The sequence below is a fragment of the Miniopterus natalensis genome, chromosome 2 (genome assembly GCF_054644295.1).
Source record: "Miniopterus natalensis isolate mMinNat1 chromosome 2, mMinNat1.hap1, whole genome shotgun sequence".
In the NCBI taxonomy this organism is placed as follows: Eukaryota; Metazoa; Chordata; class Mammalia; order Chiroptera; family Miniopteridae; genus Miniopterus; species Miniopterus natalensis.
Window position 1 is genome coordinate 146,087,256 of NC_142082.1, and position 17,900 is coordinate 146,105,155.

Consider the following 17,900-nt stretch of genomic DNA (forward strand, 5'->3'; position numbering starts at 1 on the left):
TTTCAGGTAGGATGGTGCCCGGTTGGGAGGAATTTCTTTATGTGGGTAGTTCTGTGGAAAAATGAGTGCCTCCCAATAGCTTTATCTAGTGTGCATCACAAACAGTATATTTGAGACAAGGTTCCTCGTTGGGAGATCATGATTCTTCTTTCTCCATCAATGGCAAGAGACAGAGAATAATATTCTTAGCTATTATTTTGAAAATATTTCAAGTAAGTGTTAATTCAGAAGTATGCCTGTGTCACCGTTAATTGTGTACTTAGGATTTTAAAACTTTTTTGAAGTCAGGAGGCATTGGCACAAGAAGCCACATTTAAATTATATTTAAACGTGTCGTGTAGTCAGAAGCAAATTTCAATGCATTGAGCCTCCAACTATGATTTACTAACGCCTTTGAAGATTGCTGGGTTTGTGGAAAGATGCTGTAATGAGAGTTTCTAAAAGGTAGCTACCCACATACAGAAAGATTAGTTTCACGTACCATGAGGGGGCCATGAAGGCGAAAGAGAAAGGGAGAAGCGGAGTTGGGTTTAACATATCCGATGGACTGACAGATGTCTTCCCCCGCACTACCCAGATTTTCCCTTTGTGATTTTGGTGCCATGGCTTCCAAAGAAGTGTAACTCATAATTAGTAAAGAGTTGGCTATGCAAAGTAAAACCACTCCAGCAAATCTGCCACCAAGAAACAGGCATAAAATAAAACCGGAGTGTTTCTGTAGTGGTGTCATTGCCTGATACAGCCAGTAAGTGTCACCATGGACAGTAACACCAAAGCTTACAGTGGAAGGAGGAAATTGACATGTGTTGCATTTATTTAAAACAAGTTTACTAGTATAAAAAATTAAAATGCAATTTTTGTTGTGTTTTCATTATGGTGAGCCCACTAAATGTTTTTGTTACAAATATTTATCATAAAATTTTATTTTATTTTACTTACTTTTATTACTTGAAGTTTTTTTGGGGGGGGCGGAGGGGGGAGCATGTATTGAATCCTTTAAAAATAATGACCAAATCCAATAAAGAAAAATTCAGAGTAAAATAGAAGTGTCATTAAGGTTAAGCTTCTTTTTCTTTCTCTTTCCTTTTTCATGCCTCTGATTTTCAGTCCCTGTGAACTGGGTAGAAAGTTATTTCAGGACTTCCTATTTGGGTAACTGGAGAGCTTTACAGAAGCTAAAGCTCCTGAGAAAGAAATGGTGTACACGTGCCCTTACATTTTTGAAAGGTCCTTTAAATTATGTTAGTGTTTTTCATAGCTTCTTCTGAAGAGTGTCTGAGCTGTCACAAATAGAAGCCTTCAGGACTGTGCCTTTTATGTTCTGATGCTAGGTAATTGGACAGTTTCTAATAGTCTCAAGAGATCAATATCTTTTCAAGATTAAATTTTTTTAAAGGAATGTTTAGTATTCATTTTTATTTAAATTACCAGTTCTTCAAGTTACACGTTATATTGCAAATACATAAATCTCATGAAATATATATTGTTTGAACTGTCCATAGTAACTACACATCAGTGCACATTGATGAATTGGCTATTTTTGTTTCCTTGTTGGTACCAAGCCCAATATTTAGAGCAGCAGTTTTCAGACTTTTTTATCTCATGGTGCACGTAAACTAGTTACTAAAATTCGGCAGCACACCAAAAAATATATTTTTTGCCAGTCTGACAAAAAAATAGGTATAATTTTGATTCATTTATACCAGATGGCTATTGTTGTGTTGGCTGTTGTCATTTGTTTTATTTGACAATCTAAGGGAAAAGAGGTCAGCGTCCCTGACTAAATAGTCAGGTATTGCATTTTTAAAATTTTTTGTGGCACACCAGCATGCTGGAGCACACTGTTTGAAAATCTCTGATTTAGAGTAAATGCCTAACAAATGCAATATATGAGATTGGAAGAGGTAAATCTTCATTTCCTGCCAAATTATGAACTTTATTTCATAGAGCCAATCAATCAGCACGTATTTGCTGCCTGCCATGCTCTCAGGAGGCATGCATTCCTGATGTATTGATTGTGTTTTAATGATTTCTTTTATTCTGAGATTTAGATTCTGAAATGGACAACAGGTAGACCTTGCAGCATGGCTACTTTGGAAAGGTCTTTTTTCTGTTATTAGAATGTGGAAACAATTTTAAAGAAGTCAGTTCTGGCTCCCTCCCACTGCTACCCTGGGATTCTGTGGGTTTTAGAGAGACAAAAGCTTTCAGATTCTGAAGATTTTATGGATTCAATTTATAGTGAATTGTGGGTGCTGCAGATATTTTCGTATAGTGTGTAAAATGTCATAGCAAGAATAGTAACAAATTTCAAAACCTGTGATATGTTCTCAGATTTCAAATAGGCCTATCAGATGAGTTACTTTGAGTTATCATATATGTTTTAAATAGGTGAAACAGATTTTGAATCATTAAATTTTTCCTGCAGTAGTATAACCATTTTCTTTTGTCTCTTAGCTTTAAAATAATCTCACTATACAGTTTCCCAGTGATTTTTGCTCGTTCGCTATTGCTTCTCCTTTTACCTGCCTCATTCTTCTCTTCAGTGATTTTTAAGGTGCTTGCAATTTTGTACTGTTTGAAACTATAAATAATTTTTGTAAATTGTTGTGCAATATGAATCTACTATTATTTAATGATTATATTTTATTATATATACATTCAAAGGAAAAATATGTTCACAAGTCTACACCATTATATGGAAACAACTGAAATTGGGCATTTGGTGGCAGGTCATTGACAGAGGTAACTGCATTAAGGAAAGTGAGGTGGCAATGAATATTTGTCTTCAGTATGATGGTCAGTGAGCCTATGTGGACTTAGGGACAATGGTCACTGTCCCCAGGAGAGCAGAATAACTCAGTAACTAAGAGATGGGCTTAGAGACCAGATTGACCCAATTGGAATCTCATTAGCTGTTTTACTATGGTGAAGTTACTTAATTTCTCTGAGCTTTCATCCTCAATTATAAAATTAATACTGTTATGAGGATTAAAGGAGACACGTTCATTCATTCAAATAAATTTTGTTATACAATTACTCTTCTGCGGGGTGTTAGGCACATAGCAAATGAAGAGGTGAGAACTTTGCTTTCATAGTGCCTTAAAGTAGTCATTAAACAAACAGCCACACAGATAATTCAATCACCATCAAGACAAGTGACATAAAGAAAAACAAAGGGTAAAATGGGACTCTATTCCCATATAGGTAGTCACAGGATCCAGGAAGCTGTCTTTGAAGAAGAGCCATGGAAGCTGATGGCTGAAGGGTAAACAGGAGTAGTCTGGAGAAGGGGGTGTGTGGAGATGCAGAGAGCAGGAGTAACAGGCAAGGGAATGGCAGGAGCAGGGATTCTGGAATGAGCCTGGCGCACTCGAGGAAAAGCAAGAAGTCCGGAGTAGTGGCATCATAAGGGCTGTGGTATGAAATGCAGCAAATGAAGGAATCAGGGACCAGGTTACATGATAGGTCATAGTAATATAGAAGAATTAAAAATTTATCATCATCCAGAGACATGTCGTGGTGGGCAGAATAACGGCCCCTCAAAGATGTCCACATCCTAATCCTGGGAACCGGGAATACGTCATGGTACACGGCAAGGGGGAATTAAGGTTGACGTAGGATTAAGGCTGCTGATCAGCTGGCCTCAGGATAAGGAAACTCTCCAGGGTCGATTGGGTCGGCCCCGTGGAATCACGAAGATCCTCGAAACCTGGAGGAGGGCGGTGCAGTGAGAGCCTGCACCTGCCGTTGTTGGCTTGGAAGGTAAGAGTGGGCCGTGGGCCAAGGACCAGGGGCCGTCTTGAGAAGCTAGAAAAGGCAAGAAGATGGATCTTCCTTTAGAGTTTCCAGAAGGAACACAGCACTGCCGACACCTTGATTTTAGCCCAGTGAAATCTGCTTTGGACTTCTGATCTCCAGAGCTGTGAGATAAATTTCTATTGATTCAAGCCACTAAGTGTGTGGTGATTTGTTAGAGCAGTAATAGGAAACCAGTGCAGATTTCGATACATGGAAGTGGGGGGCCGCTGTAAGAAATGCCTAAAAGTGTGGAAGTGACTTTGGGTTTGGGCAATGGGCATAGGCTGGAAGAATTTTGAAGAGCATGGTAGAAGCAGCATAGATTTTCTGGAATAGACTGTTAGTAGAAATACAGATATTGGTGCTTCTCCTCGTGAGGACTCAAGAAAATGAAGACTATGGTAGAGAAAAAATGAAGTCACCTTAGAGAATACCTAAGTTACCATGAACAAACAGTTGGTAAAAATAGGAATATTAAAGGCACTGCCAGTGAGGGCTCAGGTAGACATCAGGAACAGGTTATTGGAAACTGCAGGAAAGGAAATCCTTGTTATATAGTAGTAGAAAACTTAGTTGAATTGTGTCTTGCAGTTATGTGGAAAGCAAACTTGTAAACAATGAATTTAGATATTTAGCTGAGCTGACACATAGGCAAAGTTTTGAAGGTACAGCCTGGCTTTTTTTTTTTTTTTTTTTTTTTTTGCTGCTCATAGTAAAATGTGAGAGGAGAGAGAGAATGGGTGAAGAAATGTTAAGGAAAAAGGAACCAGAATTGATATTTGAGAAATTTTCAGACTATCCAGATTGAAAAGATGCTAAAATTAGGAGACTCACTGTCAGGTCAATCTGCTCTTTAGAGAAAACTAATGGTGTAGCTGGAAATCCTTTTGCTAGTACCTCAGAAATAGGTCAAACTATTTAGTCACATAGAGGGCTCTTTTAAGAAATTGAACATGTGGCTCATAGATTACCTCAAACATCTCAGCAGAAGCCAGTAATAGAGATGGATTTATCCAGGAATTATCTATAGAGGAGCCCGTTTTCTTTTATTTAAAAAAAAATTGTTTTCTTTTTAGTGAATTTATTGGGGTGGCGCTGGTCAACAAAACTATACGGGTTTCAGATGCACGATTCTACAACACATCTCCTGTACACTGTATTGTGTGTTCACCACCCGAAGTCAAGTCTCCGTCCATCACCATTTATCCCCTTTACTGCCTCCTCCACATCCCGTGTTCCCCGGCGGTCACCACCACACTGCTGTCCGTGTCCATGAGTTTTTTCTCTTTTTGCTCAACCCCTCTGCCTGCCCCCACCTCTGTCTCTACTTTGCTTGTTAGTTCATTTTGTTCATTAGATTCCACATTTGAGTGAAATCATATGGTACCTGTCTTTCTCTGACTGGCTCTCACTTAGCATAATGCTCTCCAGATCCATCCATGCTGTCGCAAAGGGTAAGATTTCCTTCTTTTTTATGGCCAAGTAGTATTCCATTAAGTAAATGTACAATAAACTTTTTTATCCACTCATCTACTGATGGGCACTTGAACTGCTTCCAGATCTTGGCTATTGTAGATAACACTGCAGTGAACATACGGGTGCACCTATTCTTTTTGATTGGGGTTTTGGATTCCTTCTGATAAACTCCCAGAAGTGGACTTGCTGGGTAATAAGCAGCTCTATTTTTAATTTTCTGAGGTAGCTCCATACGGCTTTCCACAGTGCCTGCCGCAGTCTGCGTTCCCACCAACAGTGCACGGGGGTTCCATTTTCTCCACAACCTCACCAGAAGTTGTTGTTTGTTGATTTATTGATGTTAGCCATTCTGACAGACAACCTCTTTTCTGATGGAGTAAATCTCCATGACACACATTGGAGACCAGCGTGGTTCTTTAGAATATTATATCAGCAAAAACTCTCCTGGCTCTTCCTGACAGGGGAAGTGAGAGCATGTAATAAAAGGTTATTAGATCTCAAAAAGTCTACAAGCAAGAAACAGGCTGATTGAAGTACTCAACTGCAAACATGTGCTTTTTCTACTGAAAAATAACATTGACTCAGAGGGCAGAACTGAGAGTCCAGAAGGCAGAGCTAAGAGCCCAGCAGTTGGAGCCAAGAATCACAGATTATTCACAGACCTTGAAGCCAAATGTAGTTTTCCTGACTGGACTTCAAAATTGCATGGGTCTGGTGTCTAATTTTTTTTTACTTCCATTTTCTCCCTTTTTGAATGGCAGTATCTATAACTTACCCTGTGTCTATTGCACCATTCTATTTTGGGAGCAGATAACTTGTTTCTTGAGTTTCATGGATTTACAGATGGAGAGAAATTGTGCCTCAGAAGGAATTATATCCAAAGCCTTATTTATACTTAATTTAGATCATGAAATTTTGACTTCTGAATTGATATGAATTTAGACCAGATTTTAACTTTGAGTTTATAGCAAATGGGTTGAGACTTCTGGGGATTTAGATAAAGTGAATTATTTTGCATGTGGGGTGGACGTGAATCTTTGGGGGTAAAGGGACAGACTGGTAGGCTGAATAATGATCCTCCAACTGTCCACATACTGAATCCTCAGAACCTGTAAGTATGTTATGTTACATGACAAAAGGGGATGAAAGTTGCAGAAGAAATTAAGGTTGTTAATCAGCTAACTTTAAAATGTGGAGATGACCCTGGATTATCTGGGTGGGACCAATGTAATTATAAGGTCCTTTAAATATGGAAGAGGGAGGTAGAGGAGTCAGTGTCAGTGTGATACAATGTGAGAAAGACTCAATTGGTCATTGCTGGCTTTGAAATTGGAAGGTGGTCATGAACCAAGGAATGTAGGCAGCCCCTAGAAGCTATAAAAGCAAGGAAATGGATTTTCTCCTGGAACTTCCAGGAGGGACACAGGCCTGCAGTCACCTAGATTTTAGCCCAACGACATTCATTTTGGACTTCTGACCTCTAGTATTGTGAGATAATACATTTATGTTGATTTAACTATGAAGTTTGTGGTGATTTGTTTTATAGGAAATAGGCAACTAACATATGTTAACCATTAATGTCCCATTTGTTTGTAACTGAATTAAACTTTTTTTTGACTCTTCCCTCAACTCTTCATGAGAGTGTATTTGTAGGGTGGTTAGAAACTTGAACTAGACAGTTAAAGTTATCTTAGTCATTTGGGGCTTACAAAGGTTTCTTACATGTAAAGTCAGAATCTTTATACTAAATTCCAAGTCTTTAAGGGGTTCTCGTCATCATTTAACTATGAGCGTGTGCTGAGAACAAGCAGAGTATAATCAAGTGCTGGGCTTTTAAATTATATTCCTATTTCAAAAATATAACATTCTTTCCCCCAAAAGGTTAATGCAGAGGTGGAAGGGGAAGAATTAGAAAGCATGAATATTTTGGAAGTAGAATGGATAGCACTTAGGATGGTGCTGGGCGGGCACCTGGTGAGCGTGGGAGTCATAATTACGGACAAGGGCAAGCATAGCTAGAAGTCTCCTGTTTAAAGTGCCAGGGCCCTGGCCAGGTAGCTCACTCGATTGGTTGGAGTGTCATCCCAGTATGCCAACATTGTGGGTTTGATCCCTGGTCAGGGCGCATACAAGAAGCAACCAGTGAATGCATAAATAAATGGAACAACAAATCAATGTTTCTCTTTCTCTCTCATCAATAAATAAAAATTTTAAAAAAGTGCCTGGGATCTCTGTAGGATGCCAACTAGGCTCGATTTGGGAGGAGCTGGGGCAATCTTGACAGGCTCTGGCAAGTAGATAACTTTGAATGTCATGACTGAAGTGCACCCTGGATAACATGAAATGAAGGGCCTCTGCCTTTCTTTGGCTTTATCTCCCCCACCCCCTCAGCTCATTCTCCGTATGCTGGTCCCAGAACCCATTTTTGCAAGCACCTGTTCTCTTCCCCATTCTAATCATTTGTCCATGATTCAATACCTGCTAACTGACTTAGGTATTAGGCATTAAGGCATTAGGGTGTGATATTTCCCATTGACTTTACTTCAATTTATCAAGTATTTGTTGCGCTGCTTCTGTATATGAGGGTGGGACACACAGTGTCATGGAGGAGGGAAGAGGTGTCCATAAATTATTGCAGGGGTAAAACAGAAACCAAAATTTGGGATTTTATCTTGAAGAGTGAAACTAGAAACTATGAAAATTACATGTCCTAGTCTATATATGACAAAATGTAGGTAATCATCTAACTATGAGCTAATTACAAGAGGAAATGGGGTAAAATCAAATGCTGGGTGTTTTTGTTTGTTTTGTTTGTTTCTGCAAACATATCTGAGAACTCTCTCCTTAACCCTTCGATGTGAAATCATTCTGTTTTGAGTTATTTATAATGCTTGTTAGAGTTTTAGTTTTTCATGTTTAAAATTTATGAACCTGTGTCAGATCATCATAAGTTAGTGTCTCTGTGCTTCACTTGCGCCCTTCTCTTACAACGATTTTATTGGCTTCATGAAAATGTTCATCTTTGCTGGGTTTCAGTTTAAAATTGACATTGAAGAGATAGATGCCCGTCTATGTAGAAACTCATTTATAAGCAAACATTTTGCTTGTGGATATATTTTAATGGTGACTTTCACTTCACTGTATAAACTCGTATTCACTGAAATTCAAATATTGACCACGGTAATTAGAAAGAATTAGGGAGAGAGCTGATGGGGAAAGAAATGTGGAGCACGACTCTTCCCTTTCTCACTGAGCCAGCTGCCGGGGTCCGGGCACTTAGCCAAATGTGCTTTGAGTTGCTCTTGGTGGCACCTCTGCTAACAGTCTTCATGCTGGGGAAGGCCTGGGGAAGCCTGGCAACCTTGTGTCTCTCCCTGCAAAAGGAAGATTTAGAATGAAGACGGTAAACCATTGCTATGAAGGCCACTCTCTACAGGTGTAGACAAAGGGAAAAAATGATGGAGGTTGTTCTAAGTTCATATTGATATGCAACAGTAGTTAGGAGCTTGGGCCGCAGAATGAGACGTCTTGGATTCAGAGCTTGCCTCTTTTGTTCACTGGCTGTGTGAACTTGATCTTGTTACTGATCTCCGCTTCAGCTGAGATAATAACAGCACTACTTCTTAGGCTTAATGTGTAGAATACATGAATTAAACTGCCTAGCGTTTGCTAAATATTTAAAACACTCTAAATATTTTAATTTTGGAATTAGCTTAGCAGCAGGTCATGCTCACTTGGATTTTTTTTTTAAGGGCTCCCAGGTAGAAATGCTGGATTTTGTGGATGAGTTAAGGTAAGGTAACCTTGGTGTGACAAAGGGAGCACAGGTGAAGGTGAACCGGAGTGGGGGAGAAACTGGCCCTGAAGCATCTTCTGTTCGATTTTTGCTGCTTGGTTTTGTTGGGACGGAGAGGATATGCGGATTTGGGTGGAGAAGAATGGCAACGAATGGCCAAGTTGGAGAAGCAGGAGTGTAATCTGTCCTGTTGTTTCACTGTCTCAGAAGCGGGGAGGAGCACAGAGAAAACCGACAGAAGAAAATTTGGAGTGTAGCTCCTCTGTAGTCACCCAACACTACTTTTCAAGTGCTTTATCTTAGGTTTTGAATGTATGTTATGGGGAGGAATGTTAGAAAATTTGAGGAACAAACAGCACAGTTGTTTTTCCGGTCTGGGTGATCTTGGAGTCCTTGGCGAGGCACTGGCTCAGCCTGTTGGTGGGAACTGGTGGTGGAGGGTGGAGTTCAGGGAACCTTTCATGGTGGTTGAGGGCCAGTGTCATGTTGACAGAACCGTTGGGGTGGTCCTATGGACACTTTGTGAATTGGACTCACTTTCGCTACGTTTCCTGCTTCTTCTTTGGCTCCTTCTCTTGAGTGTCTTGCTGGAATTACTGTTTATTTCTGTAGTCCAATGTCTCTCTGTTAATTTTTATTCAAGTGGCACCTGGGACTCTGTTTTTTAAGTAACTTACTGTCTTGTCCCCCTTCTGAGACTGTTGGTTCTCATGCTCTGTGTTTCTCTTGGCAACCACCAGCTCCCTGATCTCCTCTGGGCTGTTCTTTCTGGTTCTTTTTCCTGATGAACTTTTCCATGTCATTCAGGACTCAGCTAAGATGTCACTTTGACTATAAATCTTTCCCTTGGTGGAATTATTGTTGTTTTCTCTGTGCTCTCTTAACATCCTCTATTAAAACAACCACCTCACTGTACCATAGCTATTTTTTTATGTAAAAACTCTGACCACTTTTCTTCTTCTTACTGCTGCTTCTCTGGTCCAATCCAAAAAAGTAACCCTTCATCTGGATTCCACAGTAGCCTGCTGAGGGGTCTTCCTGCTTGTACTCTTGCTTCCATGCAGTCTATTTTTAACATAGTTGCCAGCATCCTTTTAAAATATAATACATATCCACTTACTGCTTTGTCCTGAACGTTCAGTGGTTCCCTATTTCACTCAAAATAAAAGTGCGTATTATGCCTTTGTGAACAGTTCCACCGTCGCTCCATTCTTTTTCTGGCCTAATCTGTCCTCTGTCCCTTGCTCACTTTGCTTTAACTCCACTGGCATCTTCGCTGCTCCTCAAACAGACCAGGTGCTTTCCTGCCTCATGGCTTTTGCCCTGACTGTCTGCTCTCCCTGGAATGCTCCTCCCCCAGACAGCGGTATGTTTTTCTCGTTACTTCCTTTAAATGTTTACTCAAATATCGTTTTTTTTTAATGAAGCCTACTCTGACACTGCGTAAAATTTCAGCTAGTCTTCTCCCGCACAAGTATTTTTGGTATTCCTTATTCTGATCTGTTAGTGTCTATAATATTTATCATTTAACATGCTTATTGATAAGTTTATATTTGTCATAGAAATTCACTTATTTATTATTTGAATTGTTTATTATCTGTCTCCCCTGCTGGAAAGTAAGCTGCATAAGGGCAGGGAGTGTTTGAACGTTTTACTCCCTGATACGCAACCCAAATGTCCAGCAGCAGCAGGGACTCCATAAACACCTGTCACAGGATACCCGTGTCTTGCCGCCTGGCTTGTGAGCCCCCTGAGGCCTGGGACGCCGCCTTGTTCCTCCTTGCGGCTCCGGGCCTGTCATGGGCGCATGTAGTACATGGTCAGTGAGCCATCGGTGAGTGAGTAGCCGAGGCACTGAAGTGAGTCCATTTATTCATGCTGATCTGACCTTGTTTTGGTGACAGTATTGTGGTTTATATTTATGCAGCTTTAACAAAGGCAGAAGAGCCCTTCTTTGCAATCAGAACACCCCCTTCCTTCTCTAGCCCTAAGGAGGGCTGGGCGAGGCCATGAGGAGGGCAGCCCTGTCCTGTGTGAGCTCGTGCTCTGGGTTGTCCTCAGGGGGCTCTTCTCCGCCCGCGAGGAGGTGACCTGGAGGAAATGGCAGTGGGCCAAGGGCCTGGGTGTCTGGACGCTCGGCCACCATCCGAGTCTGACATTATGGTTCGAAGTGTTGTGAATTCGACGTGTAGCGGAGACGCTCAGATTCCTATGAAAGTACTGAGAAACCTTTCGAGGGATTCATTTGGATTCTTTATGCTATGGTACTTCCTCACAATGCAAATACAGGAAACAAACTGGAGTGGGTCCAGAGGACAGTGGCCAGGGAGTGGAAAGGGCTGGAAACCTTGTCAGGTGAGGGGTGGTTGACAGAGCTTGGAAGTTTTAGCCTGGAGTATAAAAGACAGCAGAGATGTGACCTTTTTCTTTTTTTTTAAGATATTGGGAGGACAGTCATGTGTAGGAGGACTTAGATTTATTTTGTGTTGTTCTAGAGCAGTGATTCCCAAATGTCACCCTGACGATCAGTGGCTTATTTATTTATTTATTTACTTATTTTTTAAATTAATTTTTCGATCAGTGGTTTATTGACTGCCTTGGTAAAAACACTCCCTGCCCCTCCTAAACTGACTAAATCAGAATTTCTGGGGGTGAATCTTAGGAATCTATATTTTGAAAAGGCTTCTTGGAATTCGAATGTTCAGCCAAGTTTGTGAGCCACTGCGTAGAGCTCAGCTGTCCAGTAGCTCCTGGCAGTGTGTGCTGTGAGCGCTTGAAACGTGCCCAGTACAAACGGAGGTGCGATGTAACTATAAGACATACATACGGAGTTCTGAGGACGGTATAAAAATGTAAAATATCAATACTTTATGTTGATTATATGTTGAAATAATATTTTGGGTATACTTAGTCAAACAGGTATATTAGTAAAATTAAAATCACCTGTTTCTTTACTTTTTTAATGTGGCCGGTAAAAACTTAAAATTACTTACGCGACTCACATTTGTGGCTCTCACGCTTTACTGGACAGCACTGCTATGGAGAGCAAAACTAGGATCTTTAAAGAAAGTTAGGAAGAGGCAAATTTTGAGTCAGTGTAAGAAAAACATTTTCAACAAATCAAGTTTTTCAAGATTAAGTAGCTTACTTTAAGGAATATCTATACTTTACTTGTTTATCCATCCATCCATCCATCCATCCATCCATCCATCCATCCATCCATCCATCCATCCATCCATCCATCCATCTGTTCTTCTGTCCGTCCATCCATCCAATAAAACATGTTTCTAATAATATTCAAATAGAGATAAAAATGACCTTATTTCAGGGAAAATGTTTCAATGGGTTGCGGATGGGGATGAGACCGAATGATTTCTAAGGTCACTTTAGTTCCACCTGAAAGGAAATTATTGTCTTCTCATTTAATGAATTTTTCTTTTTATTATAACCTCTGTTGTCCAGAGCATCTTTTTCATCTATCTGACAACCCTTAATATTCTCTTCAAAACAGTTTTTTTCAAAGCATCTTGGAATGTTCTAGTACTCTGAAGTTTGCTACTGAGAGATATCCTGTCATTTACTACTGTGCTATGCATTGTGTATCTTTTATAAATGCTCATTCTTTTTTTTGTTGTTTGTTTTTTACATATATCTTTACTGATTTCAGAGAGAGGAAAGGAGAGGGAGAGAGAGAAAGAGAGAAAGATCAATGATGAGAGAGTCATTGATGGGCTGCCTGCTGCATGCCCCCAACTGGGGATTGAGCCCACAACCTGGGCATGTGCCCTGACCAGGAATCGAACCCCGATTGCCTGGATCCTAGGTCGATGCTCAACCGCTGAGCCACGCCTGGCCGGGCTAAATGCTCATTCTTAATAGTAGTGATCCACTTTACTTTTTCCATACACTGCTGCTATAGTGTTTAATCTGTTTGCTTGTCTATTTAAGTGGCAGATCCCCTAGGCAAGCACTATGTCTAACTATGTTCTTGCCGTCAAACACATTGTACTGATAGACCGTTAAATGACCCAGAAAGAGTGCGAAACAGATCAGGATTTCAGAGTGGAACATGACCTATATTTTTAGACTTTATTTAAATTTCTAGGAGTAATTGGTAGCTGAACATCCTCACTATGAGTTGTGTGTGTTGACATATACTTGTAAGGGAGCAGAGTTTTCCCTGGAGACTGACAGATTGTTAAAAGGAAAATAAAAAGGCATATAAAAATGGTTGCCCTGTTCTATGGATGAGATGCAGGGCTCGCAGGAACTGAATATGAAACCTGGATGTTTCTGCAGAGCCTATCGACTTTGTTTGGCAGAGGACATGTTGTTTGGTGCATTCTTACTACATTTCAACAAACTGATAATTACATTTGACCCTTGAACAATGTTTGAAGTGCTTGCCTCCCACTGTCAAAAATCTGCATGTAACTTCTGGCTCCCCCATCACTCTCTGTCCACCTTCATTCCAAGAACCCTGGGGATACCAAAATCTGTGGATGCTCAGGTCCCTTATATAAAATGGCATAGCACAATGCATACACTGTCTGCCCTCCACATCCGAAAAAATCCCAGCCTTGGATATCAAACCTTCATGACTGTATATTTATTGAAAAAAAAATCTGCGTGTAAGTGGACCTCCATAGTGCAAACCTATGTTGTTTAAGGATGAACTGTATGCTGTAAACATAGATTCGTTTAAAGTGTATGAGTACTCCAGAGAGGCAGCTTATTTTTATGATATTATCATTCATATGTTGTTTTTTCTTCTGAGACTGATTTTCAAAAGTTTTGTTGAAATGTAATTATTAGTGTTATTGCTTTTGTTCATACTTTCTATCCCCTGATGTTCAGTGAATTTATGTAGCATATTTAATAGATAATTTAATTCAAGCATCTTAGAAAAGCACTGTGACTCTAAGCTTTTTGTTTTTGCCTTTCAAATGAGAACAGAGGGATTTTTCACTACAGGGGAAGAAACATTATATCCCAAATAAAGGGGAGAAATGCTCTAAAATGTCTCAAAGGAGGGATTGTTGAATCCAAATTTAAGTCCAAAGAACCCAAACTTCGGCTTGTCTAGGGTTTTAGTTCACTTAATGTCTTATTATTATTCTGAAAGAAAACTCACAGAAATGACTTTACCAAATTCCTTTAACTTAAAGTTCAAGGGTCTGAAATTGGAACTCATTTTAATTGGGCTTTTAATATTTCTAAATCAAATCTAGGTTGCCTTTACCTATTCCTTACAGAATTCGCATGATAAAAAAAAAAACCCTGAAGAGATAGGATGTTGTTTTGTTATACATTTTATAAGATGATCATGTTATGGGTTAAAATCAAGAATTGTTTGAAGTTGAAATGACTTGGATGTAAGAACTTGAGTTGGAGTATGAAGTTATAGTATGGGAATTTACAAGAAATGAGACCTGTAAAGGGAAAGAAAAGGACCCAGATGGATGTGTGTTTATTGCCACTCACCTTGAAAGGACTGAGACCCTGATGCAGAGGTCAATTGTTAAAAAGTTGCTACAAAATTTCATTATCTTTGTCATAGATGCTTCTCTACAACAAAACATCTCATAGTGCATTTTCATCTCTTTACTGCTGTGAGTCCAATTTTTACTAATTGGGTTGCATTTCCAGTGAAAATAGTATAATGTAAACTGTTCTTTGATAACACACCTGCAAATTAGATTATGTTTCAGAGACTAATGGGAAAAAATGAGTGTTCCCTTTCTGCATCACTGACCTGGCAGGAAACTGTCGAGTGGGGAGAACCTACCTATTTAATGGATGATTTCTTTTTGCTTTTTTGGTCAGCAAATTATTAAAGTCAGAGAATGATGTGGGAAAAGGCCAGTTAGGCTGTGGAAACTTACAGGTTCAGTCTTGTTTCCAAAACTTTTCTGGGACTAACGTTAATTACACTGGCATTAGTCGAGAAAAAGCAGGGTTTTAAGTTCCTGGGAGAAACTACAGAGAATGTTTAGGCTGTAGTCATCTGTGTGTAGCAAAGCTTTTCCCTCACAGGAAAAACACAGAACAGAGGTGCAAATACAGAACCACCTCTTCTTAGGCATTCAGTGGTTCTTATATAGCGTGTAACAGACGTGTACTGGCAGATATTGGAGGATTCATTTTCTTTCCACACTATCTTATACTAGAAGAGGTAGGCAAGGGAAATGTAACTTGTTAAACATTTTCTCAACAGTATACGTTGAGATATGATTCCACAGAAGAAAATTTTCAAATCATTAAAATGAGATACAGAATTTTAGGGGAAAAGCCCCTCGTTCAAAAAAGAAAGGTAAATCCAATGCTCTGTTGATACTGATGACCATTTGACAGTGAATTCATTTATATTTTAATGAATTAAATGGAGAGGACTCATAGTAAAACAAACCTATAAAAATATGAGGGAAGACAATGGGAAATAGGAAATAAATGTTCTAAGTTCTTGCTGCAGAGAGACTCGTTTTTAATTCGAGAAAGTAAAGTGGAATCTACTTACAAATGAAAGATACATTTTTTTTCGATGACAAAATCTGTCCTTGTGGCATTGTAGGTACTGAGGAAGAACGAGATAAGGCATAAGATGCCACAAAGCAGATTCAGCCGCAGCCTGTGATGCATGAAAAGACCTGGGCGCTGCTGGCCCTGGAGCTGGGCCTCGCTGGTGCAGACTGCTGCCAACATTTGAAACCGAAATAGGCCGTGTTGCACATGGCGCAGCTTCCCTCTGTGGGAGGAATGGGGTTTATAATAAATGTCAGTCAGCCACTCTTTCCTCCTCCACATAGACCCATAGCTTTCGTTGCATTTTGATTTTGAAAGCACTCTCATCTTTGAGGCTACAGTTACATTTTCTCTATAGCTATAGCTGTCAATAAACAAATTACTGGTAAAAAAAAAAACGTGAAAAGGACAGGAAAGTCATACACAGAATGCTGAAAAAGATGGAAACAAGATAAAACTTGGCTTTATCTTTATTATTCTGTTCAGTATTACTAGGTAGCAGGGGTGGGTGGTTATCTGATTTTTATACATACGTATCTTGTTACTGACATGCAATCAGAAGCAAAGAAACCAAATTTGGTCTGGTCTGAAGTTTTAGTTCATTTCATGTTTCGCTTTTATTCTGAAAGTTCACGCACAGAAATGACTTTACCAAATCTCTTACCAAATTTTTCCTGAAGTTTACAGTTAATATTTATTTAGGAATGTGAATTCTTCAGGCCTCTTGGTTTATTGTGGTGTGTGGTGGTGGGGGGTGGGTGAGTTTGGAAGACTAAGCCCATCAGATATTGTTTCCTATTTCCAGGAGAGTAGTGTGTGAACCAGATGGACTCAGGCATTTCTGTTATCCACAGTAAGTGTTTAAGGGTCTCTTGTTGGTTCTTTGAATAAAAAGAAGTGTTGAGAAGTACTTGATGAATACAATATGGATAGCATTCTACCCTAACTTTAGTTATAGCTACATAAATGCATAACGCAGTGTAGATATTTTAAGTATACCGTGTGTAAGATAGACTCCCATATCCCCGAGAGCCAAATCCTATTTGTCTGTTTCATCTAATCCCCTCATCTGGATTCACCACTCTCCTCCGAAATTGCACTTGATCCTTGCTGGTCTCTTTGGCTGTTCCCTTTCACTGTTGTCTACATTATTGTCATTGCTGACAAAGCTTTATAGACTTCCTTTGGGAGTAGGCTGCGCTTAATGGTATTGCCAAGGCTTTGGTGCAAGTCCCTGTCATTTCATATTATTTATTCACTTATTTAATGGAGCCCTTTGATGAACAGAGATAATTTTGATAAAGTTTAATTTATAATTTCTTTTAAGATTTGTGTATTTTGTGCCTTGTTTAAGAAACCTTGTATCCATATGATTTAAAAAACCTCTTCATTCGTGAGCTCCTTTTTGTCCAACATGTAAATTTAGCTGAAAGAGATCTAAATCATCTTAAAAACTTTGAAGCAAACTGCCACAAAATCATTGCTTACATGGGTCAAGCAAGTCACATAAGTGAATTCACTGAGCCAGGTATGAGATTAAAAGGAGTAGTGAGGTAAACGGCTAAATGGAAAGTGCAGGCTTCACTTAAAGCTATTCAAATTCAACGTTACAAGTCTGGAGATGGATGGGCCACTGGGGGATTGTGACCCCTGCCTTAAAAAATTGTTGAAAAAGATTCTTATTAAATGATTTTTGCCTAGTGACCACTGCTTAAAGCATGTTTGTTGTTTTTTTGTTTGTTTTTTGTGACAAAGAGTAATCAGTCTGTTAATAATAAAAAGCCCAGTTTCTCAGATAGTCTGCCCCATCTGCTTTTTTCTAAAATGATGATAGTTCATGAGAAGGGTATCGCTTTGGTAACTGTACACCTAGAGGAGGAGTATCCTCGGGTTCCTCTTTCTGTGCGCTTGAGTGCACATGCATATCCTACGTGCATCTCTCCACTACTCTCTGGGGTGCTGTCCTGGGCCCACCTGTAGCTACTTTTTCTACTGGCAGTTGTGGCTCCAGTCTGCGCTGCTGTCATTTGAACACTGTTTTTTTGTTAGCTCGGCCAGAGCCCACTGGTATCTGCTGCCTGCCTCATCGTAGTCCTGCTGGTGCTACGGAGCCTCCTGAGGTCTGGCTCTAACTTCCATTTGATTCTGGCCCGTGGGGTCGGCCCCTCTGCATGCTCTCTGTTAAGCCACCTCACTGCTTCTCTGGTATGCTCTCTGGCAAGGTCCCTAACCAGACCTTGGGAAAAATAAATGTCAGGACATCCTTCCTCCCTGCCCCACTGCACTTCTGAGCTTGCTTTGATGT

The 17,900-nt window shown here is 39.8% G+C and overlaps 1 protein-coding gene across 2 annotated transcripts in view; it reads left to right on the top strand.

Moving 5' to 3' along the window:
- NELL2 (neural EGFL like 2) overlaps window positions 1–17,900 on the top strand; it is a 285,918-nt gene that overhangs the window by 1,877 nt on the left and 266,141 nt on the right. The gene's annotated exons all lie outside the window — the stretch shown is intronic.